At 45.9% G+C, this 9905-nt stretch overlaps 1 long non-coding RNA gene across 1 annotated transcript; it reads left to right on the top strand.

Annotated features, from left to right (window-relative positions):
- Positions 1-890: 890 nt before the first annotated feature.
- LOC121822923 (uncharacterized) lies at positions 891-9357 on the top strand. Its single transcript, XR_013044753.1, has 2 exons — positions 891-1561; positions 8640-9357. It is a non-coding gene; the product is annotated as an uncharacterized LOC121822923 (long non-coding RNA).
- The last annotated feature ends 548 nt before the right edge of the window (positions 9358-9905 follow it).

Genomic DNA, 9905 nt, shown 5'->3' with positions numbered 1-9905 from the left:
AAAACTGCACCGCTGGTGAGCTGTTCCGTGGCGGAGGCTGTTTCTCCCACCCTCGGCATTCTTTAGCTGCCTGGTTATCGAATACCAAGCAGTCAGGCCTGAAAACCTTTTCCTGCAAGTGACATTGTACAGGTTGAGCGAGTTGTACATAAACATTTAGGAATACATGTACACATACACACATATGTGTATATATATAATATTAAAGAAACAGGCTATGTGTTTGAAAGAGAGCAAAGGGAGGGGTACAGGAGAAGGGCTGGAAGGAGGAAAGAGAAGAGGAAAATGCAATTATATTATAATCTCAAAACACTAAAAGAATTGTAATAATTCGTCTCTAGAGCTGCCCGCTTTTAATCTCAGGATCCTGAGAAGAAGCAATTTGCTCCTGGCGGGGCCACCTGGGCGATGCTGCATTTGCAAGGAATGTTTCCTTCGAGGGTTGCTGACTGGACAGACTGCTTTCTGGGCCACATCTCAGCAGCACCCTGATCTGTTCCGTGGGGTGCTCCTGTCAGCAACCCAGTTTCCTCTGATGCACCAAAGGGCCGCTCTGGAAGGCCCCTCTGAAAGGCCCAATCCACAGCTGCTGCGTGACAAGGCTCTGGCCTCCTTCTCGCCTGCCTCTTGTGTGTATGTGTGTGTCTGTGCTCCTGGGCTTGGAACCCAGGGACCCATGCATGTTAGGTGAGTACAGGACCAGTCACTGAGCTGTGCCTCCATCCCCTCCCTTCAGCCTAAGCAGGCTCCGGACTTGACCATAGCTCCACACCAGCCTGTGGCCGGCTCTCCTACGCTTTCATCCCGAGACCAGGGACATTTGGTACACGATGACACTGCGCTGAGGTTACCCCCAAAAGCTGGTCCCTGCAGAGAAATGTGCAGTTTGTCTCCTGCCTGGGCACGCTGGCCACACCCAATGAGGTCTGCCTCTTATGTAAAGGAGGCTGGGTTGGCAAACAAGGAGGAGATGAAAACATGGGACACCTTCATGTTTAGAGGACAGTGTTGTGCTCTTTGGGTGTCTTCTGAGCCAAGACTGACAAGAAAAAAAGAAACACAGAGTTTGCGAAGCAGGTGTAGCGGTACAGTTGTTCTGGGGACATGATCTCTCTGCACATGAGAGCCTCCAGCATAGGTTCCATGCACAAGTCACAGAAGGAACTCAGTTCTGTTCCAGATAGGATTTCCACGACAGACAAAGCGTGAAAGTGCTTCACCCACGGAGTAGACACCCAGCAAGCGCTAGGTCTTCCTGCCTCGTTAAGTCACTAGGCTGCGAGCCCACACTTTTCCCCCAGTCTTGCAGGATGCTTTTCCGTACGGCAGTCAGGCTGTCGGTTAGAGGACAGAAATCTGTCTTCGACCGAGAACATTCTCGGTGCAGTGGAGGATGGGGACAGGTGGCAGGAGTGTATTGGAACATAATGACCTCGGATCCCTCTGTTTCTGCCTCATGCAAGTCTTCGTCGATGATGGTGCATACAGTTACCGGAGGAAACTGCTCCTGATCAAGAGATGAACTTGTCTGGGTTTTTTTCGGTCTCTGGCCAGGGACCAGGTGAGTTGGGTTTTTGTTGCAACAAATCCTCCTTCATACTTGGTAAGCCAATAGGTTCTTTATTCTCCCTCCCTCTCTCCTCTCCCTTCCTCCATCTTCTCTCTCTCCTTCTTTTTTCTCTTCCCCTTTCATGCTTCCCCTTTTCTCTTCCTCTTTCTTTTTTTAATAGTATATTATTTATTTAAGTTTATTTATGTACATTGGCATCAGATCCCCTGGAACTGGAGTTACAGACGGTTGTGAGCTGCCATGTGGGTGCTGGGGATTGAACCCAGGTCCTCTTAACCACAGAGCCATCTCTCCAGCCCCTCTTTCTTCTGGAGATTTGGCAGTGATCCACCGTAGACAGGGTTAGAGCACTGGAAAGGTAAGAGTCTGCCTCTCTCTCTTCGTTCCATCTCTGCTGGGAACAGGGATCATCATGATGAAGTGGGTACGTTCCTCCAGTCATGTGGCTGTTATCCGGCAGTTGAAAGATAAAATTCAAAGAACTGCACATATGTGGACAGCAGACCTGCTTCTCTCAGCCTCTATTCCAAGGTGGGAAGACCTGGTTGAGGAGGTTTCTCAACCCAGTAGAGATGGGGACGTGAACAGACTCTCAGTTTTTTTTAGAAAGCTGCCATTTATATTAGGTTTATTATTAAAGCCACTCCCCTTCTCATTTCCTGTCACACTGATCCCCTCAACTCGAATCGGAGGTTCCTTCTCCCTTTCTTCTTCTCTCTAGTCCCTTCTATAGACTTCCGCATTGTCTTCCGTTCTGTACCCACAAAGTCTGGGGGTGCAGCGGTTCTTACTTTTAGAACGGATGGAGAGGTCAAAGGCTTGATAAACTTAAGGTAGCAGTAGTGTGGTAATTACTTTTCACACTCCTGTGACAATAACCACCTAAGGCAGGAAGGGGGGAATTGTTGGGATCCCCGTCTGAAGCACAGCCTATGGGGCGGGGGGGGGGGGGGGGGGGGGGGGGGGGGAGTGTGGAGCAGCCGGTCACACTGCATCTGGAGTCCAGAATCGGAGAGAGTGTTTAGCTCACTTTATCCCTTTTATTCAGCCTGGGATTCAGGCCCCTGGAAGGGTTCTGTCCCTGTGGTGCTGGGTCTTCCAATTTCAATTATACTTCTCCCAGACACTCCAGCTACGGTCTCCCAGGCGATTCCAGGGCCCGCCGACTTGACTACCAGGACTCACCGCTGCAGACAGGATATGCACAGAAGGGGACATGTGAGGAGGAGCTACTGCCTTTTGGTGTAAAATGTGTATTACCATCATGACTGTAGAGGACATGCCGAGGTGGCCTGGAGACAGATTGTAGGGTTACAAGTGGCGATAGACCTCTATTCTAAGCCCAGGTCAGTGGGTCCACAAATGGAGGTGCTGGCTTCAGAGCGATCTTGTAACCCACTAGAACCCACACTCACCTAATTGCTTCAGGAGTCTCAATGGTTAACAAGCAAAACAAAAAACAAACAGAAAAACCAGAACCCAAATCTGTAGTTAGGACCATGGCTCTGTGCTGTGGCCCAGTGGTGGGGTGTTTTGCCTAGTGTTCATGAAGACCTGGGTTTGATCTCTCTCTCTCTCTCTCTCTCTCTCTCTCTCTCTCTCTCTCTCTCCATCACACACACACACACACACACACACACACACACACACACACACACACACCCCTTAAAAACTTAATCTGTACACATTTTATAACTGTTGAGAACACAGGTTGTCTATAAGCCACAGTTGTGGACATTATAAAATTACGGTCAAGAACTTTGAGTGAATCAGCACCCAGGGATCTTATGCAAGGTGTTGCTAAAACACAGTCTTTCTGTAAGAGTTGGCTGATGGCTTTCTTGGAATTTTCTAGAGTCATGAAGATTCTAAAAGTTTCTTATTATACTAGTAGTCAAACTTCCAATTGAGATTTCAAATTAATTTGTTTTTAAGTGCCAAGCTTAGGCTAGGGCTGGGTTAATATCTGTTTTTTCATTTTATGCCTACTGGCTTAAGATAGATAGCTACAGATCTTTGTACTAATTATAGAACCGTGGGATGCAGGTGATACCATAGGAGATGAACTTGTAAAAAGCACAGGAAATGAGGTGAATAAATGAGTATTTTGTTGTGTTTTTACACAAAAGGAACCTCATAGACAGTTTACTAGAACATCTATCAAAAATTCATCTCACAACCATCTGGGCTGAGAATTGGAAAGACTTTCAAATCTTCACTTGTGTGGAAATACTTTACAATATACATCATGATGTTTATGCCACGCAAAGTTGTTTGTTTGTTTGTTTGTTTGTTTGTTTGTTTGTTTTCCGAGACTGGGTTTTTCTCTGTGTAGCTTTGCGCCTTTCCTGGAACTCACTTTGCAAACCAGGTTGGCCTTGAACTCACAGATATCTGCCTGCCTCTGCCTCCTGAGTGCTGGGATTAAAGGGGTGCACCACCACTGCCCAGCCTTGTTGTTTTTTAAGAGACAGGTTTCTCTGTGTAGTCCACAAAAGTTTTTAAATGATGCTGTGAAGTTGTTGTAATTGCTGGTGGTGGTGGTGGTGGTGGTGGTGGTGGTGGTGGTGGTGGTGGTGGTGTGTGTGTGTGTGTGTGTGTGTGTGTGTGTGTGTGTTAGTGTCTGAGTGAAAAAGAAATGGTAAAATTACTACATTGTTTTCCTTATTCATTTTACACAGTCCTTTTAGGTGACCTGAGAAGCCCCGGTCTCTGAGACCATCGTACTGATTTCCTTTTAGTCCTTTGGGTTGTTTAGATGGTTGTATTTATGAGCATACATCTGTCTTCTCCTGGAGGCTGGACCCAGATAGCTGTGGGCTTAGAGGAATCACTTAGATGGCTGGTTTGGCGTTTTGAAACCTCATCCTTGCAGGAAGAGAAATCTATCTGGAGAAGGGATTCAGTCACGTGTTGACCCTGTTTAAAAATCTAAGTAGCTACAGCCAAAGATTAGCAGCAGGAAACAAGGATGCACCAACGAAAGAAATGTCTCTGCACACTCTCTCTCTAAAATTCTGTGTGTGTGTGTGTGTGTGTGTGTGTGTGTGTGTGTGTGTGTGTGTGTGTGAGCGAGCGCACTAGACCTCTGCTGATTTCAGAGTGGGCATGTTACAAGAACAAAATGACATTGAAGAGACAAGCAGGGATAGGAAACTTCGTTCTGGGTGACTTCAGACAGCACGGTAACCTTTTAATCTCTCTCTTCCAGAGAGCTCTAATCTGATGGGGAACTAAAGATTGTAGCATTTTAGAGCAGAGCCCTTCATCAAGATATTTCTGAAGTACAAACTACCTAAAATGGGCAATTGTCTGGTTTTGCTTTATTCACAGCCTCACATTTAGTGAGTAGCCTGAAGGAGATGAAAAGATGAAATGCTAATGGTCTGTCTTCCCAACGATCCCCTTTCTTTAAGCTTGACGGGGACCAACCATCTTTCCTCTCTACTCTCAAGAGGAAGAAGGGGACTGATGAATTTGTTAACTATTTTCTCACTGACTCCCAGCTCTGTCTTCTTCAGCCAGGTTTACTGTGAGCTATTTGGAGAACACCACACAGAACAAATTCAATTCCTGACATCCTAATGTCGATATGAAATGAGCCTGGAAGTTAAAAGACTAAGCCGGGCGGTGGTGGCGCATGCCCTTAATCCCAGCACTCAGGAGGCAGAGGCAGATGGATCTCTGTGAGTTCCAGGCCAGCCTGGGCTACAGAGTGAGTTCTAGGAAAGGCACCAAAGCTACACAGAGAAACCCTGTCTCGAAAGACTTGGACTAAAATCCCTGCAGCATTGCGGTGGGCGCAAGTTTGGGAGTTAGGATCAGCCTTAAATACTACCTGTTACCGTCTAGCTGGGTGAATTAAACCACTCATCCTTTGAATTTGCAGATTTCTTATCTATAAAAATGATTGGGATGGTGTTTGCTGGGAGTGAAAGCTTCCCTTTGCAGGATGACTAAGAGCATTTAGATGGGCTCATTTGCCCGTAGTACTTAGCACAAGCCTCGGCTCACACAGTGCTCAGTAAGGGGTTTTCCTGTGCTTTGAGCCGTGAGTTCTGTACAAATAGTTCAATCTCTCTTCTTTATCTGCATCCTAAACTTCATATAATTGTTTTGTGAGAGCTAGCAGAGTCTTGCAAAATCGGCTGGCTCCCAGTAGGACCTCAGAAATGAGTAGGGGTGATAAATGAGAGCTGCCTTTGGGTTTGGGGAGATACTAAATGTGGAACTTCACATGGCTGGCTTCTCATTAAATCCCTCCTCTACTGAAAGCAGAGAAGTGATGTAGAGAGTGTGACTCTGAGATACGACACAGGGCCACGGCTCGGGGAAGGAAGGGCAAACATATTTGGGAGCATGAGTAGGGCCGTTGGGGGAGAGCAGATATGGAAGTAGACTCATGGATCAGAGTTTTCTTATCTAGCAGGGCCTGGTAGAAGTGGTCTAATATGCCAAGGAACAGAATTCAAAGGTAAACAAAGGTAGACGACACCAGGCTCAGTTCCAGTAAGTGCTTACGATTGCTTGAATCAGTTATATAAGTCCAGTGAGTGCTGTACAAGTGGCCATGTGACCACTGTTCTGACCCAGAAAACATAATGGCATTTTACACGGACTGTGTCGTAACGTGTGATGATCCCACACAGCTGTCCACGGACCTTAAACTCATCAGTGACATGCTTTGATCGTCTCAGTGTGGAATGGCGTGCCTCAGGTAACGTTTGCTGAATGCAGTTCATCTACAACGCCTAGACTTTTGTTCCTGTCTGTTATAGGAGATGGTAGAGATGCAGGTGGATTGGAGGTAAATACAGGACTTTTAGAGGAGGGTTGAGTTCGCCGAAGCACCCGGAAGAGAATATTAGAGTCTTCGTTACTAATGAGCACATAGTAGATGTCCCTAGCTTCCTGAGTTGGTAAGACCTTACTAATGTAGTCATCACTTACATTCCATACTGGTACGATCCACTATTACCAGTTCAACATTTTGTGTATATAGATGCTATCTTGACCATAGAAAAGGCTCCAGGAGATTTTTTTGTTGTTGTTATTAAAGTAGGATTAAAATCCAATAGCTTACTGTATTATATTCAGAATTTTCTACTTTTGTAATGACACAGTGTTAGGAAACAGATGGATGACATATGAAAAATTTGAAGCAGAAAAAATTTCATGTGTTTAATTTTAAGTGGAAAATTTAGAGCAAGATGGATGCCCCAGGCCTCTGAATAATGGTATGGAAACACATTTGTAACATTCAAAGAGAAGAAAATGGAGGTGCTTTGGTGGTTTGAACACTTTTGGGTGTAGAGGAAGGTGGGGCGGCTGTGTGTTTTCTCCAGGGGGACTTCCTGGTAAACTCCTAGTCCAGAAAGTGGAGAAGAGCATGGGCCCTAGAATGGGGTATTGGTATGGCTCATCCTTGGAACTTTCTTGCCCTGGCTCTTTGCTTCTGTTAGGTTCTCCAGAAGTAGACCCAGAGGTGACGTTCACAGTGTAAGTCCTGACTCTGAGCGTCCCAGGTATACAGATGGAAGTGATTGCCACAGTCATAGTTTATGTTCAGAACTGCTTGTCTCTGCTTCTCTGACTCTGGCTGTGGAAGGTCCAGGGCTACAGCCAGCAGCCAACTTAAGCACCTACTGTAACACCTTGCAGCTTCCTTGAGTTTTTTTTTTTTTTTTTTTTCTTCAAAGCAAAGCAGACCGGATATGCAGTGTGTGTGTGTGGGGGGGGGGGGCATATCATGAATAATGAAGATCCAGTTCTTATACCCCGAGAGCTGTTGGGGTCTGAGGAGAGATGGTAAAAATGTAATACTTAAAATATGCTCACTAAAGTAGAGATGCTGGGTGCTCTGTGTGGACCTGGGGAGAGGGCTGAGAAAGATGTTTGGGGTGAATCTTGAAAGAGGAATGAATATAAGTAAAGCAGGCGGAGACAAGGAGGGCTTGTGTTCTGAGAGGCCCACAGAGGCAAACAGGTGACAGACAGGTTAAGCCGCACAACCAGCTTTGGGCAGGGGTGCGTGGGGCAGGGACCTTCTAGAGGTGGGAGAGAGTGCAAACTGCCTTTGATGGAAGAACTGATGTTCTTCCAGGCTCTTGGACTTGCCTCTGCCGACGGTGGAGCCTCGCAAACCTTTGGTCTGGGAAGTACATGAGGAGATCTGGAACGTGTCTGTGATCTGGGGCAATGGGAAGGCAGACAGTGAGAACGTGAGAGGTAGGCAGATGGGTTCAGAGGCCATTCCAGCCACGGAGGAGAGAAATGATAGTGACGGAATGGGGCATCGGAGCAAGTGGCTTAGTGATCAATTGTGTGGGTTTGTTTGTGTGTGTTCATATGCATGCCTGAGTACAAGATACAGTTCTTGACTTCTGCCTTGTTTGAGGCAAGGTCTCATGTTGCTCACTGCTGCATATGCCAGGGTAACTGGCTAACCAGCTTCTGGCATGCATGCCTATGTCCTCTTAAAAAATTACCCTTACTTGTTTATTCTGTGTGTGCACGTGTGTGCATGCATGCCATGAATTGTGAATGGAAAGTCAGAGGACATCTTGCAGGGGTTGATCCTTTCCTTCTTCCTGGAGACAAAACTCAGGTCAGACTTTGGGGCAAGTACCTTTATCTGCCCGTCCATCTCACCATCCCCCATATCCAGCTTTATGTGGATTCTGGGATCTAAGCTCAGGTCTTTTTGCTTGTGCTGTGGTAGTTTACCCATGGAACCATCCCCTGGCTCCAAAACCAATCTTTTCAGAGAACAGAATAAAGAGATGAAAGAGAAGGGGTGTGGGGCAGCTTTTCCTTTGGGAGAGACTGAGGCCAAGCATCTGAAGGTCACTGCCAACTCAGTTGCCTCCTCCCATGGCTGAAGGGTGTTGTCTCTTTAGCAGTTTGAAGTGGGTACAAGGCCAGTTCTGTACCCATTTGAGATCTACTGCTCACTTACATCGGGATTGGCTTCTAGAAGTCTGTGGTTCAAGTGTACTCATATTGGCATCTCTGTTGTAGGTGTTTGGAGAGAATATTTGATTCCATGGCTGATTTTATTTCTTGCTAGAAAGAAGCTTTCCCCTAGATGGCACATCAAAAGACGTCTTGGAAAAAAACATGCCTTGGGATAGAAGATGCCATGAGATGGAAGATACATGGAATGGAAGATACACAAACATGGACCCAATTAGAGCATGCACAGAATGGAAGATGCAAGAAATGGAACATGCACATAATGAACACGCATGGACTGGAACATGCATTGGAATGGAACATGCATAGAATAGATTATGCATGGAATAGGACATGTATGAACTAGAATATACATTAGAATTGAACATGTGTGGAATAGAATATGTACTGGAATAGAACATGCACTGGAATGAGAGAGAAATACCATGGACTCATGCCAGCTATTTGCCAACGTGATAAATGATTGAATATGTACCAAGTTCATCATTTTGCTTAGAGACTGGGTCACGTATCAGGTGCAATATAAATACACAGCCCTTTAGGGCAAAGTCTGTCATGGAGGATCCAGGCACTAGTAAGTTACAAACTCCTGCAACTATACAAAGAATGAAAGGCAAGGAAGGCAAGTAATTTCTTTTCAGCGTGCAATCTGCAGAACCCTAAGAACCCATCTGTAACCGTTTATGGCTAGAAGCCTGCAGACACCAACTCTCGGAGTCATCTATGCGATGCATTCCAGAAGAGCAACGTTGTATTTTACCCTTAGTGAATAATGAATTATTATACAGTAAAGGAAAGCCTGTTCCAAAGAACCACCCATTTGTGCTCAGTGACAATAACTTTATTCTTGGATCTTAACCACCCCCAGTTTTCTTGGACTGTGCTTTTTCCCTCCAGATGTGCACAACATCTTACAGAGTAGACTCCAGAAAGTGAGATGAAGGCTTGACACTTGTATGCTATTTTGGAATACGTGCTTGCTTATATTTGCTGTAGGGAGTATCTTAGTCACATTGTATACCTCAACAACTGTGCTTTGGGTGCAGAATGTAACGCTGCATATGGCTTCTGAGCCCCTGACCACATTTTCAGGTTTTTTTTCCCTAGTCTTCATAACATTGAGAATACCTTTAGTTCCATTTTCAAAACTGGGCTCTTGGACTGTGGCGATAGCTTAGCTGAGACCCCAAAGACCTGATTTCAATCCCTAGAACACACATAAAGAATCTAGAAATGGTGGTGCATGTTTATAATGCCAATGCTGGGAAGGCCTCACAGCCAGGCAGAGCCTTGGGGTCTGCTGGTCCGCCAGCATAGCCTACTTGGTAAGTTCTAGGCTGATGCAAGACCATATCTCAAA

The sequence above is a fragment of the Peromyscus maniculatus genome, chromosome 15, assembly GCF_049852395.1.
Source record: "Peromyscus maniculatus bairdii isolate BWxNUB_F1_BW_parent chromosome 15, HU_Pman_BW_mat_3.1, whole genome shotgun sequence".
Taxonomy (NCBI): domain Eukaryota; kingdom Metazoa; phylum Chordata; class Mammalia; order Rodentia; family Cricetidae; genus Peromyscus; species Peromyscus maniculatus.
Note: the sequence above shows the minus strand (reverse complement) of the source record. Positions and strands in the feature narration are given on the sequence as shown.